Source organism: Lissotriton vulgaris, chromosome 1_1 (genome assembly GCF_964263255.1).
Source record: "Lissotriton vulgaris chromosome 1_1, aLisVul1.2, whole genome shotgun sequence".
Lineage (NCBI taxonomy): Eukaryota > Metazoa > Chordata > Amphibia > Caudata > Salamandridae > Lissotriton > Lissotriton vulgaris.
In genome coordinates, this window is record NC_141685.1 from 1,484,930,630 (window position 1) to 1,484,945,240 (window position 14,611).

Sequence of the window (14,611 nt, forward strand, 5' to 3'; positions counted from 1 at the left end):
CCTCCGGGCTGATCGTCCGGACGGCAAGGTGGGGGGAGGGGTGGCGATGATCATTCGGTCAACCCTCAAATTCCAACTTCTTAATTACCCCCCTATCTCTAATGTGGACTACCTAGTGGCCCGCTCTCTCAATCTACCTGCCCCCCTCACTGTTGTCCTTGTGTACCGTCCTCCTCAATCTATGCCCTCTTTTGTAGCCTCCATTCAGGACCTTATGGCCACCCTTGTGGTCAATATTTCTTCCGTCCTATTGCTCGGCGACTTTAATTATTGGCCGGGTGATCCCAGGGAAGACCTTCCCTCGAAAGATTTCTCAGGCACTCTCCAATGCCTAAACTTCACTTCTCATATCTCAGCTCCCACTCATGTCCAGGGTCACATCTTGGACCAAATCTGGTCCTCTCGCCCCATTGTTTCACCCCCTCTTGTCTCCCCATGCGTCTGGTCGGATCATTTTTCCATCTCCTTTGCCATCCACCTGGGAGTGGTTGACAAGTCTCCCCTCCCCAAGAACATCTCAGCCCGCAATTGGAATCGAACGGACCTTGACTCTCTCTCGCTCACTTTGGCTTCATCTGTCCCTACCCTTACCAATCTTTCTCTTGATTCTCAGGTCAATGCCATTGGCACATGGCTTTCCTCCTCCTGCGACCTTGTCGCTCCGCTTAAAAAGATCAAGGCGATGCGTCCTCATGACGCGCACAAATGGTTCTCTCCAGAACTTAAAACCCTTAAACTCGACCTAAGGCGGTCGGAACGCCACTGGAGACGGAACTATTGCCCCTTGTTGCGCGCCAAATACAAATCACTCCTTGCTGAATATAAAAAAGCGATCCTGGCGGCTAAAACCGCCTATTTCTCTGAGAGAGTAGCTCTCGCGAATAAAAAATCCCGTGAAATCTTCTCTCTGGTCTACAATCTTGCCACCTCTGATCGCTCCACCCCCAGTCCGGTTCCCTCACAGTCCCTCTGTTCTTCACTCAACGATTTTTTTATTGATAAGATTGTTAAGATCAAAGCCAACATTCCCACACTGCCACCACCCCGCCCTACCTGTCTTTCCATCTATCCTCCCTCCTCTTTTTCCTCCTTCCCTCCTCTCTCCACTGAACTATTTCTAAATCTACTGATCAAAATCAAGTCCGGTTCCCCCATGGATTGCGCGCCAGCACGCATTCTTAAAACCCTCTTCACCACTTGCTCTGGACCTCCTCTTGCTCTCCTTAACTCCTCTCTGGCTCTTGGATCTGTCCCCTCCTCTTTCAAATCTGCCATAGTCCTTCCGATTTTAAAGAAAACTGGCTTAGATCCCTCTCTTCCCTCCAATTTCCGTCCCATCTCTCTCCTTCCCTACCTTGGCAAGATCCTCGAGGCTCATGTCACTTCTTGCCTCTCCTCTTACATTGAGGAGAACAGCCTCCTTGCATCCCACCAGGCAGGATTTCGCCCGGGCCACTCCACGGAGATGGTGGTCCTCGCAGTCTTGGACGAGCTTAAGGGGAAGGCTGATTCCAATCTCCCCCAAGCTCTGGTCCTTCTCGACTTGTCCGCTGCGTTTGACACGGTCGACCATGCCATCCTTCTCGACCGTGTCAGCGCAGCGGGCATTCGGGGCATGGCCTTTTCCTGGCTGGCGTCCTTCCTTCAGGATAGGTCCCAGGCAGTTCATCTTTCCGGTTTTTCCGCTCCTCCCCGTCCTGTCACTTGTGGAGTTCCCCAAGGCTCTTCTCTTTCCCCTCTCCTCTTCAATCTCTATATTCACCCCCTCATCACTTCTCTTCTTGAGCTGGGGGTCTCTGTGTATAACTACGCAGATGACCTTCAGCTCGTTTTCGATCTTTCTTCCTCCCCTGACTCTCTTCCCAAGTTCTGTTCCACTTTAGTTTTCATTTCTGACTGGATGTGCGCTAACCAACTGAAGCTCAATCCAGATAAAACTGAACTTGTTCTCACCGGTGGCTCTTCCAACCCCTGGACTCCCGCACATTGGCCCCTCTCTTTTGGTCCCCCCCCTATTCCCTCTTCTTCTGTCCGCACTCTTGGCATCAAAGTCAGTCATGACTTATCCATGCACGGTCAGATCAGCTCTGTTGTGTCCTCCTGCTTTCTTTCCCTCCGTTTAATCCGGAAAATCTCCCGCTTCTTCTCCTCTGATGCTCTCAAATCCATAGTCATGGCCCTCGTCATCTCTCGCCTTGACTATGGGAATGGCCTGTACGTGGGCATACCTGCTTATGAATCTCGCCGCCTACAGGCCATTCAAAACCAAGCTGCTCGTCTCATCCTTTCCCTCCCCAAATCCTCTCATATCACCCCGGCTCTTAAATCACTTCACTGGCTCCCTGTCCGTCTCAGATCCTTTTTCAAACTGGCCTGTCTAGCTTTCTTGGCTCACTCTCGCTCCGCACCCCTGTTCATCAACACTCTTGTCTCTTCTCATGCCCCTGTCCGCACCCTCCGTTCTTCCTCTCTCTCTCTTCTTCACACCCCTCGTTTCCGCAAATCCAGAACCGGGGGAACCCGATTCTCAGTCCTTGCCCCCCAGTTCTGGAATAGCCTTCCTCTCTCTATTCGCTCCATTCCCATCTACTCCCACTTTCGCAAAGCCCTTAAAACCTTCCTCTTCCTTCAGGCATTCCCCTCTTAATCTTCCCTGGGTCCCCTCTGCCGAGTTCTTGATCAGGTCCCCAGCGCCAGGAAGCCGCTCGGCCATCGCGCGCTTTATTAAATATTTTATTCATTCATTCATTCATTCATTCTGCCCAGGCTCCTCCTATACCCCCTCCTCTCTGACTCCACCCACTCTGCCCAGGCTCCTCCTATTTGACCCCACCCAATCTGACTAGGCTCCTCCTAAGCCCCTCCTCTCTGACTCCACCCATTCTGCCCAGGCTCCTCCCATACCAGTCTGACCCCACCCATTCTGTCCAGGCTCCTCCTATACCCCTCCTATTTGACCCCACCCACTCTGACTTGGCTCCTCCTAAACCCCTCCTCTGCTGTCTGACCCCACCCATTCTGCCCAGGCTCCTCCTATACCCCCCTCCTCTCTGACTCCACCCATTCTGCCCAGGCTCCTCCCATACCTGTCTGACCCCACCCATTCTACCCAGGCTCCTCCCATACCTGTCTGACCCCACCCATTCTGCCCAGGCTCCTCCTATACCCCTCCTCTATGACCTTACCCATTCTGCCCAGGCTCCTCCTCCTCCTATTTGACCCCACCCAATCTGACTAGGCTCCTCCTAAGCCCCTCCTCTGCTGTCTGACCCCACCCATTCTGCCCAGGCTCCTCCTATACCGCCTCCTCTCTGACCCCACCCATTCTGCCCAGGCTCCTCCTAAGCCCCTCCTCTGCTGTCTGACCCCACCCATTCTGCCCAGGCTGCTCCTAAGCCCCTCCTCTCTGACCCCACCCATTCTGCCCAGGCTCCTCCTAAGCCCCTCCTCTGCTGTCTGGGCCCAACCATTCTGCCCAGGCTGCTCCTATACCCCTCCTCTCTGACCCCACCCAATCTGACTAGGCTCCTCCTAAGCCCCTCCTCTGCTGTCTGACCCCACCCATTCTGCCCAGGCTCCTCCTATACCCCTCCTCTCTGACCCCACCCAATCTGACTAAGCTCCTCCTAAACCCCTCCTCTGCTGTCTGACCCCACCCATTCTGCCCAGGCTCCTCCTATACCCCCTCCTCTCTGACTCCACCCACTCTGCCCAGGCTCCTCCTATTTGACCCCACCCAATCTGACTAGGCTCCTCCTAAGCCCCTCCTCTCTGACTCCACCCATTCTGCCCAGGCTCCTCCCATACCAGTCTGACCCCACCCATTCTGTCCAGGCTCCTCCTATACCCCTCCTATTTGACCCCACCCACTCTGACTTGGCTCCTCCTAAACCCCTCCTCTGCTGTCTGACCCCACCCATTCTGCCCAGGCTCCTCCTATACCCCCCTCCTCTCTGACTCCACCCATTCTGCCCAGGCTCCTCCCATACCTGTCTGACCCCACCCATTCTACCCAGGCTCCTCCCATACCTGTCTGACCCCACCCATTCTGCCCAGGCTCCTCCTATACCCCTCCTCTATGACCTTACCCATTCTGCCCAGGCTCCTCCTCCTCCTATTTGACCCCACCCAATCTGACTAGGCTCCTCCTAAGCCCCTCCTCTCTGACTCCACCCATTCTGCCCAGGCTCCTCCTAAGCCCCTCCTCTGCTGTCTGACCCAACCCATTCTGCCCAGGCTCCTCCTATACCCCCCTCTCTGACTCCACCCATTCTGCCCAGGCTCCTCCCATACCTGTCTGACCCCACCCATTCTGCCCAGGCTCCTCCTATACCCCCTCCTCTCTCACTCCACCCATTCTGCCCAGGCTCCTCCTATACCCCTCCTCTATGACCTTACCCATTCTGCCCAGGCTCCTCCTCCTCCTATTTGACCCCACCCAATCTGACTAGGCTCCTCCTAAGCCCCTCCTCTGCTGTCTGACCCCACCCATTCTGCCCAGGCTCCTCCTATACCCCCTCCTCTCTGACTCCACCCATTCTGCCCAGGCTCCTCCTAAGCCCCTCCTCTCTGACCCCACTCATTCTGCCCAGGCTCCTCCTATACCCTTCCTCTCTGACCCCACCCAATCTGACTAGGCTCCTCCTATACCCCTCCGACCTCACCCCCTCTGCTCAGGCTCCTCCTATACCCCCTCCCCTATACCCTTCCTCTCTGACCCCACCCATTCTGACTAGGCTCCTCCTAAACCCCTCCTCTCTGACTACTCCCATTCTGCCCAGGCTCCTCCCATACCAGTCTGACCCCACCCATTCTGCCCAGGCTCCTCCTATACCCCCTCCTCTCTGACTCCACCCATTCCGCCCAGGCTCCTCCCATACCCCTCTGACCCCACCCATTCTGCCCAGGCTCCTCCTATTTGACCCCACCCAATCTGACTAGGCTCCTCCTAAGCCCCTCCTCTGCTGTCTGACCCCACCCATTCTGCCCAGGCTCCTCCTATACCCCCTCCTCTCTGACTCCACCCATTCTGCCCAGGCTCCTCCTAAGCCACTCCCCTGCTGTCTGACCCCACCCATTCTGCCCAGGCTCCTCCTATACCCCTCCTATTTGACCCCACCCAATCTGACTTGGCTCCTCCTAAACCCCTCCTCTGCTGTCTGACCCCACCCAATCTGACTTGGCTCCTCCTATACCCCCTCCTCTCTGACTCCACCCATTCTGCCCAGGCTCCTCCCATACCCGTCTGACCCCACCCATTCTGCCCAGGCTCCTCCTATACCCCTCCTATTTGACCCCACCCACTCTGACTTGGCTCCTCCTAAACCCCTCCTCTGCTGTCTGACCCCACCCATTCTGCCCAGGCTCCTCCTATACCCCTCTTATTTGACCACAATCTTACTAGGCTCCTCCTAAGCCCCTTCCCTGCTGTCTGACCCCACCCATTCTGCCCAGGCTCCTCCTATACCCCCTCCTCTCTGACTCCTCCCATTCTGTCCAGGCTCCTCCTATTTGACCCCACCCAATCTGACTAGGCTCCTCCTAAGCCCCTCCTCTCTGACTCCACCCATTCTGCCCAGGCTCCTCCTAAGCCCCTCCTCTGCTGTCTGACCCCACCCATTCTGCCCAGGCTCCTCCCATACCAGTCTGACCCCACCCATTCTGCCCAGGCTCCTCCTATACCCCCCTCCTCTCTGACTCCACCCATTCTGCCCAGGCTCCTCCCATACCCGTCTGACCCCACCCATTCTGCCCAGGCTCCTCCTATACCCCTTCTCTCTGACCCCACCCAATCTGACTAGGCTCCTCCTAAGCCCCTCCTCTGCTGTCTGACCCCACCCATTCTGCCCAGGCTCCTCCTATACCCCTCTTATTTGACCCCAATCTTACTAGGCTCCTTCTAAGCCCCTCCTCTGCTGTCTGACCCCACCCATTGTGCCCGGGCTCCTCCTATACCCCTCCTCTCTGACCCCACCCATTCTGCCCAGGCTCCTCCCATACCCGTCAGACCCCACCCATTCTGCCCAGGCTCCTCCTATACCCCTCCTATTTGACCCCACCCAATCTGACTTGGCTCCTCCTAAACCCCTCCTCTGCTGTCTGACCCCACCCATTCTGCCCAGGCTCCTCCTTTACCCCCTCCTCTCTGACTCCACCCATTCTTCCCAGGCTCCTCCCATACCCGTCTGACCCCACCCATTCTGCCCAGGCTCCTCCCATACCCGTCTGACCCCACCCATTCTGCCCAGGCTCCTCCTATACCCCTCCTATTTGACCCTACCCAATCTGACTTGGCTCCTCCTATACCCCCTCCTCTCTGACTCCACCCATTCTGCCCAGGCTCCTCCTATACCCCCCTCCTCTCTGACTCCACCCATTCTGCCCAGGCTCTTCCCATACCCGTCTGACCCCACCCATTCTGCCCAGGCTCCTCCTATACCCCTTCTCTCTGACCCCACCCAATCTGACTAGGCTCCTCCTAAGCCCCTCCTCTGCTGTCTGGCCCCACCCAACCTTCCCAGGCTCCTCCTATACCCCTTCTCTCTGACCCCACGCAATCTGACTAGGCTCCTCCTAAGCCCCTCCTCTGCTGTCTGACCCCACCCATTCTGCCCAGGCTCCTCCCATACCCGTCTGACCCCACCCATTCTGCCTAGGCTCCTCCTATACCCCTCCTCTATGACCTTACCCATTCTGCCCAGGCTCCTCCTCCTCCTATTTGACCCCACCCAATCTGACTAGGCTCCTCCTAAGCCCCTCCTCTGCTGTCTGACCCCACCCATTCTGCCCAGGCTCCTCCTATTTGACCCCACCCAATCTGACTAGGTTCCTCCTAAGCCCCTCCTCTGCTGTCTGACCCCACCCATTCTGCCCAGGCTCTTCCTATACCCCCTCCTCTCTGACCCCACCCATTCTGCCCAGACTCCTCCTATTTGACCCCACCCAATCTGACTAGGTTCCTCCTAAGCCCCTCCTCTGCTGTCTGGCCCCACCCAACCTTCCCAGGCTCCTCCTATACCCCTTCTCTCTGACCCCACCCAATCTGACTAGGCTCCTCCTAAGCCCCTCCTCTGCTGTCTGACCCCACCCATTCTGCCCAGGCTCCTCCTAAGCCCCTCCTCTCTGACCCCACCCATTCTGCCCAGGCTCCTCCTAAGCCCCTCCTCTGCTGTCTGACCCCACCCATTCTGCCCAGGCTCCTCCTATACCCCTCCTATTTGACCCCAATCTGACTAGGCTCCTCCTAAGCCCCTCCTCTGCTGTCTGACCCCACCCATTCTGAGTAAGCTCCTCCTAAACCCCTCCTCTGCTGTCTGACCCCACCCATTCTGCCCAGGCTCCTCCTATACCCCCTCCTCTCTGACTCCACCCATTCTGCCTAGGCTCCTCCTATTTGACCCCACCCAATCTGACTAGGCTCCTCCTAAGCCCCTACTCTCTGACTCCACCCATTCTGCCCAGGCTCCTCCCATACCAGTCTGACCCCACCCATTCTGCCCAGGCTCCTCCTATACCCCTCCTATTTGACCCCACCCACTCTGACTTGGCTCCTCCTAAACCCCTCCTCTGCTGTCTGACCCCACCCATTCTGCCCAGGCTCCTCCTATACCCCCCTCCTCTCTGACTCCACCCATTCTGCCCAGGCTCCTCCCATACCTGTCTGACCCCACCCATTCTGCCCAGGCTCCTCCTATACCCCTCCTCTATGACCTTACCCATTCTGCCCAGGCTCCTCCTCCTCCTATTTGACCCCACCCAATCTGACTAGGCTCCTCCTAAGCCCCTCCTCTGCTGTCTGACCCCACCCATTCTGCCCAGGCTCCTCCTATACCGCCTCCTCTCTGACTCCACCCATTCTGCCCAGGCTCCTCCTATTTGACCCCACCCAATCTGACTAGGCTCCTCCTAAGCCCCTCCTCTCTGACTCCACCCATTCTGCCCAGGCTCCTCCTAAGCCCCTCCTCTGCTGTCTGACCCCACCCATTCTGCCCAGGCTCCTCCTATACCCCCCTCCTCTCTGACTCCACCCATTCTGCCCAGGCTCCTCCCATACCTGTCTGACCCCACCCATTCTGCCCAGGCTCCTCCTATACCCCCTCCTCTCTGACTCCACCCATTCTGCCCAGGCTCCTCCTATACCCCTCCTCTATGACCTTACCCATTCTGCCCAGGCTCCTCCTCCTCCTATTTGACCCCACCCAATCTGACTAGGCTCCTCCTAAGCCCCTCCTCTGCTGTCTGACCCCACCCATTCTGCCCAGGCTCCTCCTATACCCCCTCCTCTCTGACTCCACCCATTCTGCCCAGGCTCCTCCTAAGCCCCTCCTCTCTGACCCCACTCATTCTGCCCAGGCTCCTCCTATACCCTTCCTCTCTGACCCCACCCAATCTGACTAGGCTCCTCCTATACCCCTCCGACCTCACCCCCTCTGCTTAGGCTCCTCCTATACCCCCTCCCCTATACCCTTCCTCTCTGACCCCACCCAATCTGACAAGGCTCCTCCTATACCCCCTCCTTTCTGATTCCACCCATTCTGCCCAGGCTCCTCCTATTTGACCCCACCCAATCTGACTTGGCTCCTCCTAAACCCCTCCTCTGCTGTCTGACCCCACCCATTCTGCCCAGGCTCCTCCTATACCCCCTCCTCTCTGACTCCACCCATTCTGCCCAGGCTCCTCCCATACCCGTCTGACCCCACCCATTCTGCCCAGGCTCCTCCTATACCCCCTCCTATTTGACCCCACCCACTCTGACTTGGCTCCTCCTAAACCCCTCTGCTGTCTGACCCCACCCATTCTGCCCAGGCTCCTCCAATACCCCCCTCCTCTCTGACTCCACCCATTCTGCCCAGGCTCCTCCCATACCCGTATGACCCCACCCATTCTGCCCAGGCTCCTCCTAAGCCCCTCCTCTGCTGTCTGGGCCCAACCATTCTGCCCAGGCTGCTCCTATACCCCTCCTCTCTGACCCCACCCAATCTGACTAGGCTCCTCCTAAGCCCCTCCTCTGCTGTCTGACCCCACCCATTCTGCCCAGGCTCCTCCTATACCCCCTCCTCTCTGACTCCACCCATTCTGCCCAGGCTCCTCCTAAGCCACTCCCCTGCTGTCTGACCCCACCCATTCTGCCCAGGCTCCTCCTAAGCCCCTCCTCTGCTGTCTGACCCCACCCATTCTGCCCAGGTTCTTCCTATACCCCCTCCTCTCTGACTCCACCCATTCTGCCCAGGCTCCTCCCATACCCGTCTGACCCCACCCATTCTGCCCAGGCTCCTCCTATACCCCTCCTATTTGACCCCACCCAATCTGACTTGGCTCCTCCTAAACCCCTCCTCTGCTGTCTGACCCCACCCATTCTGCCCAGGCTCCTCCTATACCCCCTCCTCTCTGACTCCACCCATTCTGCCCAGGCTCCTCCCATACCCGTCTGACCCCACCCATTCTGCCCAGGCTCCTCCCATACCCGTCTGACCCCACCCATTCTGCCCAGGCTCCTCCTATACCCCTCCTATTTGACCCCACCCAATTTGACTTGGCTCCTCCTATACCCCCTCCTCTCTGACTCCACCCATTCTGCCCAGGCTCCTCCCATACCCGTCTGATCCCACCCATTCTGCCCAGGCTCCTCCTATACCCCTCCTATTTGACCCCACCCACTCTGACTTGGCTCCTCCTAAACCCCTCCTCTGCTGTCTGACCCCACCCATTCTGCCCAGGCTCCTCCTATACCCCTCTTATTTGACCCCAATCTTACTAGGCTCCTCCTAAGCCCCTTCCCTGCTGTCTGACCCCACCCATTCTGCCCAGGCTCCTCCTATACCCCCTCCTCTCTGACTCCTCCCATTCTGCCCAGGCTCCTCCTATTTGACCCCACCCAATCTGACTAGGCTCCTCCTAAGCCCCTCCTCTCTGACTCCACCCATTCTGCCCAGGCACCTCCTAAGCCCCTTCCCTGCTGTCTGACTCCACCCATTCTGCCTAGGCTCCTCCCATACCCGTCTGACCCCACCCATTCTGCCCAGGCTCCTCCTATACCCCTTCTCTCTGACCCCACCCAATCTGACTAGGCTCCTCCTAAGCCCCTCCTCTGCTGTCTTGCCCCACCCAACCTTCCCAGGCTCCTCCTATACCCCTTCTCTCTGACCCCACCCAATCTGACTAGGCTCCTCCTAAGCCCCTCCTCTGCTGTCTGACCCCACCCATTCTGCCCAGGCTCCTCCCATACCCGTCTGACCCCACCCATTCTGCCCAGGCTCCTCCTATACCCCTCCTCTCTGAACCCACCCAATCTGACTAGGCTCCTCCTAAGCCCCTCCTCTGCTGTCTGGCCCCACCCAACCTTCCCAGGCTCCTCCTATACCCCTTCTCTCTGACCCCACCCAATCTGACTAGGCTCCTCCTAAGCCCCTCCTCTGCTGTCTGACCCCACCCATTCTGCCCAGGCTCCTCCCATACCCGTCTGACCCCACCCATTCTGCCCAGGCTCCTCCTAAGCCCCTCCTCTGCTGTCTGGGCCCAACCATTCTGCCCAGGCTGCTCCTATACCCCTCCTCTCTGACCCCACCCAATCTGACTAGGCTCCTCCTAAGCCCCTCCTCTGCTGTCTGGCCCCACCCATTCTGCCCAGGCTCCTCCTATACCCCCTCCTCTCTGACCCCACCCATTCTGCCCAGGCTCCTCCTAAGCCCCTCCTCTCTGACCCCACCCAATCTGACTAGGCTCCTCCTATACCCCCTCCTCTCTGACCCCACCCATTCTGCCCAGGCTCCTCCTAAGCCCCTCCTCTCTGACCCCACCCATTCTGCCCAGGCTCCTCCTAAGCCCCTCCTCTGCTGTCTGACCCCACCCATTCTGCCCAGGCTGCTCCTAAGCCCCTCCTCTCTGACCCCACCCATTCTGCCCAGGCTCCTCCTAAGCCCCTCCTCTGCTGTCTGGGCCCAACCATTCTGCCCAGGCTGCTCCTATACCCCTCCTCTCTGACCCCACCCAATCTGACTAGGCTCCTCCTAAGCCCCTCCTCTGCTGTCTGACCCCACCCATTCTGCCCAGGCTCCTCCTAAGCCCCTCCTCTCTGACCCCACCCATTCTGCCCAGGCTCCTCCTAAGCCCCTCCTCTGCTGTCTGACCCCACCCATTCTGCCCAGGCTGCTCCTAAGCCCCTCCTCTCTGACCTCACCCATTCTGCCCAGGCTCCTCCTAAGCCCCTCCTCTGCTGTCTGGGCCCAACCATTCTGCCCAGGCTGCTCCTATACCCCTCCTCTCTGACCCCACCCAATCTGACTAGGCTCCTCCTAAGCCCCTCCTCTGCTGTCTGACCCCACCCATTCTGCCCAGGCTCCTCCTATACCCCTCCTCTCTGACCCCACCCAATCTGACTAAGCTCCTCCTAAACCCCTCCTCTGCTGTCTGACCCCACCCATTCTGCCCAGGCTCCTCCTATACCCCCTCCTCTCTGACTCCACCCACTCTGCCCAGGCTCCTCCTATTTGACCCCACCCAATCTGACTAGGCTCCTCCTAAGCCCCTCCTCTCTGACTCCACCCATTCTGCCCAGGCTCCTCCCATACCAGTCTGACCCCACCCATTCTGTCCAGGCTCCTCCTATACCCCTCCTATTTGACCCCACCCACTCTGACTTGGCTCCTCCTAAACCCCTCCTCTGCTGTCTGACCCCACCCATTCTGCCCAGGCTCCTCCTATACCCCCCTCCTCTCTGACTCCACCCATTCTGCCCAGGCTCCTCCCATACCTGTCTGACCCCACCCATTCTACCCAGGCTCCTCCCATACCTGTCTGACCCCACCCATTCTGCCCAGGCTCCTCCTATACCCATCCTCTATGACCTTACCCATTCTGCCCAGGCTCCTCCTCCTCCTATTTGACCCCACCCAATCTGACTAGGCTCCTCCTAAGCCCCTCCTCTGCTGTCTGACCCCACCCATTCTGCCCAGGCTCCTCCTATACCGCCTCCTCTCTGACTCCACCCATTCTGCCCAGGCTCCTCCTATTTGACCCCACCCAATCTGACTAGGCTCCTCCTAAGCCCCTCCTCTCTGACTCCACCCATTCTGCCCAGGCTCCTCCTAAGCCCCTCCTCTGCTGTCTGACCCAACCCATTCTGCCCAGGCTCCTCCTATACCCCCCTCTCTGACTCCACCCATTCTGCCCAGGCTCCTCCCATACCTGTCTGACCCCACCCATTCTGCCCAGGCTCCTCCTATACCCCCTCCTCTCTGACTCCACCCATTCTGCCCAGGCTCCTCCTATACCCCTCCTCTATGACCTTACCCATTCTGCCCAGGCTCCTCCTCCTCCAATTTGACCCCACCCAATCTGACTAGGCTCCTCCTAAGCCCCTCCTCTGCTGTCTGACCCCACCCATTCTGCCCAGGCTCCTCCTATACCCCCTCCTCTCTGACTCCACCCATTCTGCCCAGGCTCCTCCTATACCCCTCCTCTATGACCTTACCCATTCTGCCCAGGCTCCTCCTCCTCCTATTTGACCCCACCCAATCTGACTAGGCTCCTCCTAAGCCCCTCCTCTGCTGTCTGACCCCACCCATTCTGCCCAGGCTCCTCCTATACCGCCTCCTCTCTGACTCCACCCATTCTGCCCAGGCTCCTCCTATTTGACCCCACCCAATCTGACTAGGCTCCTCCTAAGCCCCTCCTCTCTGACTCCACCCATTCTGCCCAGGCTCCTCCTAAGCCCCTCCTCTGCTGTCTGACCCAACCCATTCTGCCCAGGCTCCTCCTATACCCCCCTCTCTGACTCCACCCATTCTGCCCAGGCTCCTCCCATACCTGTCTGACCCCACCCATTCTGCCCAGGCTCCTCCTATACCCCCTCCTCTCTGACTCCACCCATTCTGCCCAGGCTCCTCCTATACCCCTCCTCTATGACCTTACCCATTCTGCCCAGGCTCCTCCTCCTCCTATTTGACCCCACCCAATCTGACTAGGCTCCTCCTAAGCCCCTCCTCTGCTGTCTGACCCCACCCATTCTGCCCAGGCTCCTCCTATACCCCCTCCTCTCTTACTCCACCCATTCTGCCCAGGCTCCTCCTAAGCCCCTCCTCTCTGACCCCACTCATTCTGCCCAGGCTCCTCCTATACCCTTCCTCTCTGACCCCACCCAATCTGACTAGGCTCCTCCTAAACCCCTCCTCTGCTGTCTGACCCCACCCATTCTGCCCAGGCTCCTCCTATACCCCCTCCTCTCTGACTCCTCCCATTCTGCCCAGGCTCCTCCCATACCAGTCTGACCCCACCCATTCTGCCCAGGCTCCTCCTATACCCCCCTCCTCTCTGACTCCACCCATTCTGCCCAGGCTCCTCCCATACCCCTCTGACCCCACCCATTCTGCCCAGGCTCCTCCTATACCCCTCCTATTTGACCCCACCCAATCTGACTAGGCTCCTCCTAAGCCCCTCCTCTGCTGTCTGACCCCACCCATTCTGCCCAGGCTCCTCCTATACCCCCTCCTCTCTGACTCCACCCATTCTGCCCAGGCTCCTCCTAAGCCACTCCCCTGCTGTCTGACCCCACCCATTCTGCCCAGGCTCCTCCTAAGCCCCTCCTCTGCTGTCTGACCCCACCCATTCTGCCCAGGTTCTTCCTATACCCCCTCCTCTCTGACTCCACCCATTCTGCCCAGGCTCCTCCCATACCCGTCTGACCCCACCCATTCTGCCCAGGCTCCTCCTATACCCCTCCTATTTGACCCCACCCAATCTGACTTGGCTCCTCCTAAACCCCTCCTCTGCTGTCTGACCCCACCCATTCTGCCCAGGCTCCTCCTATACCCCCTCCTCTCTGACTCCACCCATTCTGCCCAGGCTCCTCCCATACCCGTCTGACCCCACCCATTCTGCCCAGGCTCCTCCCATACCCGTCTGACCCCACCCATTCTGCCCAGGCTCCTCCTATACCCCTCCTATTTGACCCCACCCAATTTGACTTGGCTCCTCCTATACCCCCTCCTCTCTGACTCCACCCATTCTGCCCAGGCTCCTCCCATACCCGTCTGATCCCACCCATTCTGCCCAGGCTCCTCCTATACCCCTCCTATTTGACCCCACCCACTCTGACTTGGCTCCTCCTAAACCCCTCCTCTGCTGTCTGACCCCACCCATTCTGCCCAGGCTCCTCCTATACCCCTCTTATTTGACCGCAATCTTACTAGGCTCCTTCTAAGCCCCTTCCCTGCTGCCTGACCCCACCCATTCTGCCCAGGCTCCTCCTATACCCCCTCCTCTCTGACTCCTCCCATTCTGCCCAGGCTCCTCCTATTTGACCCCACCCAATCTGACTAGGCTCCTCCTAAGCCCCTCCTCTCTGACTCCACCCATTCTGCCCAGGCTCCTCCTAAGCCCCTTCCCTGCTGTCTGACTCCACCCATTCTGCCCAGGCTCCTCCCATACCCGTCTGACCCCACCCATTCTGCCCAGGCTCCTCCTATACCCCTTCTCTCTGACCCCACCCAATCTGACTAGGCTCCTCCTAAGCCCCTCCTCTGCTGTCTGGCCCCACCCAACCTTCCCAGGCTCCTCCTATACCCCTTCTCTCTGACCCCACCCAATCTGACTAGGCTCCTCCTAAGCCCCTCCT